Here is a 2,565-nt window from a genome sequence, read left to right on the forward strand (position 1 = left end):
AGCTGGAGTCTCAGCTGGAGTCTGAGTTGGAGTCTCAGCTGGAGTCTGAGTTGGAGTCTCAGCTGGAGTCTGAGTTGGAGTCTCAGCCGGAGTCAGGGAGCAGCTGGACATCAGTGGTCAGACTGGTGGATCATCTCAGTGAGGAGTAGACAACATCTGGCTCTGGTTGAAACTCTGAGAAACACAAACAGTTAAAACATGATTAAAAACTGCTTTAAAGCAGCTGTTTTCCGCTATGTTTGTTCAGTTAATCCTGACAGAAACATTAATTAACGAAAACAGTGCTCATTAAAATAATAAAAAAATCAAACCTCAACCATCTGGGCGTTAAACTGTTTAAGGGCAGAGTTATCTTACTGTATGTAAACTTGTGACCGGAGAAAGTCATACAAAATTGAAGGAATAGGAAAAAAGAAAATTGTGAATCCTGACTGACCTGAATCAGGAAAGGTTTTGTCTGATTTAATGTCAGACAGGGAGGAAAAATAATTCTGTTTTCATGCAGATGTAAACATCTGGTTTCATCTGTATTTCCTCCATTTTTCCTCCCATCACGGTGGGATCAGAGGAGTTAGACTCCACATTTCACCGAGCTCCGACTAAAATCTACAGTCAGACCTCAGACATGATGAGACGAAACTGTACCTCTGGTCCTGTTGGGTCTGAGGACTTTCTGTCCATAACTGATGTCTTCTGTCCTCACAGCAGAGTAAACTGGAGCTGGATCGCTCTCTGAAACAGCAGATTAACACAGATTAAATGACGGCAGGTTCTGTGACCAGGAATTTATGAGAAATAAATAAAATAATAATAAAATTGAGGTCATTCATTCCAAGTAAAGGCTGAAACAGTTTTTTTTTTCTGTTAACGTCAGACATGTAAATATATCTGTTGGCTGTTGGTGTGAAACAGAAAAGGAGACCACAAAGCTGCACACTTCTGCTAACACACTGGAAACTAGTCAAAAAACAGCCCATTTCACCGTGACACCATCAGTGTCAGACCACACAGAGATGGAAACTTCACAGTCCAGTTTAGACTAATAAAGCCTTTATATTTATATCCATTAGATACAAGATCAGCTTTACTCTGATCAGAATAAAACTTCACTGAATCAACAGCCCCTCCGCAGAATCGCCACCTTAACATGGAGGGGTTTAAACACCGCCGTGACCCTGGGGACCATGTTGTCTGGGGCTCCTGGCAGGGTCTCCCATGGCAAACTGGTCCCAGGTGAGGGGTTGGACTAACAGTGATTCAAACACCATAAGCATTAGAGTTCCTCCCCCGGCAAAGGGAAACTGCCCCCCCCTGGAGCCAGGCCTCTATGCACAGCTTGGGCTCTGGAACCCAACTCAGGTTCAGATCATGGAGGCCGTTCCTCCCAGTCACCCCCTTCCAGATAACTCCATCATTGCTCACATGGTCACTGAAGTCACCCAGGAGAACAACAGATTCCACCGACAGCACCCCTTCCAGGACACCATCCAGAGAGTCCAATAAGGCCGGGTAATCTGAGCTGCTGGTTGGTGCAGAAGCACAAACAGCAGCCAGAACCTTCCTTCCTGCAGCTCAGAGCCGCAGAGAGGCGACCCTCTCGTTCACCGTGGAAAACTCCAACACTGAGACGCTCAGCTGGGGGCTTGTGAGTGTCCCCACACCCACCCAAAGCCTCGCTCCCTGGGCAACTCCAGAGTAGGAAAGAGTCCAGTCCCTCTCCAGGAGCGGTGTTCTGTTATTGGACTTCTGTGCTGGGCATGGTTCTTCCATAACAAACACCATGTTTGAGCACAGGGTGGTCCATCAGTGTACTTGGTACCAGGCCACCTTGGGTCAAAGGTCAATGACAGATTTTGTAATCGTGTCATCAGGTCTGAGGCTTTATGTCTTAGACTCTCAGGTGAAGAGAGGGACAGAGCTGTCAGCTGGTGGTGAGATGGATCCGGTGGCAGAGGAGTCTGTGAGATCTTCACCTCACACCTCCTACAGCTGGGTTTGAGCCTGATGTCGGCCTGAATCTGAAGTTAGACCTGATCCATGATGAAGATGAAGAAGAGCAGCTGTACCTCTCAGGTTGGACTTGTCTCGAGTGTCTCTGAAGACTATCTGTCCATAACTGATGTCTTCTGTCCTCACAGCAGAGTAAACTGGAGCTGGATCGCTCTCTGAAACAGCAGGAATGTTCAAATTACTTTCCTGCAGGTTCTGTTAGTAACCAGGAAGTTGTGAGAAATAAATGTAATAATAATAAAATTGAGGTCAGTTTTCCAAGTAAAGGCTGAAACAGTATTTTATTTTTTTTCTGTTAACGTCAAACATGTAAATATATCTGCTGGTCGTTAGTGTGAAACAGGAAAGGAGACCACAAAGCTGCTCACTTCTGCTAACACACGTCTGAAACTAGTCAAAAAACAGCCCATTTCACAGTGACACCATCAGTGTCAGACCACACGGAGATGGAAACTTCACAGTCCAGTTTAGACTAATAAAGCCTTTATATTTATATCCATTAGATACAAGATCAGCTTTACTCTGATCAGAATAAAACTTCACTGAATCAACAGC

The 2,565-nt window shown here is 45.3% G+C and overlaps 1 long non-coding RNA gene across 1 annotated transcript in view; it reads right to left on the bottom strand.

Annotated features, from left to right (window-relative positions):
• Nucleotides 1-6: 6 nt before the first annotated feature.
• LOC112449984 overlaps nt 7-2,565 on the bottom strand; it is a 4,096-nt gene continuing 1,537 nt past the window's right edge. The window contains exons 2-3 of the long non-coding RNA XR_005233436.1: nt 2,067-2,165; nt 7-174 (exon numbers count right to left, since the gene is read on the bottom strand). This is a non-coding gene — a long non-coding RNA (uncharacterized LOC112449984). The remainder of the gene's footprint in view (nt 175-2,066; nt 2,166-2,565) is intronic.

Source organism: Kryptolebias marmoratus, linkage group LG7 (assembly GCF_001649575.2).
Source record: "Kryptolebias marmoratus isolate JLee-2015 linkage group LG7, ASM164957v2, whole genome shotgun sequence".
Taxonomy (NCBI): Eukaryota; Metazoa; Chordata; class Actinopteri; order Cyprinodontiformes; family Rivulidae; genus Kryptolebias; species Kryptolebias marmoratus.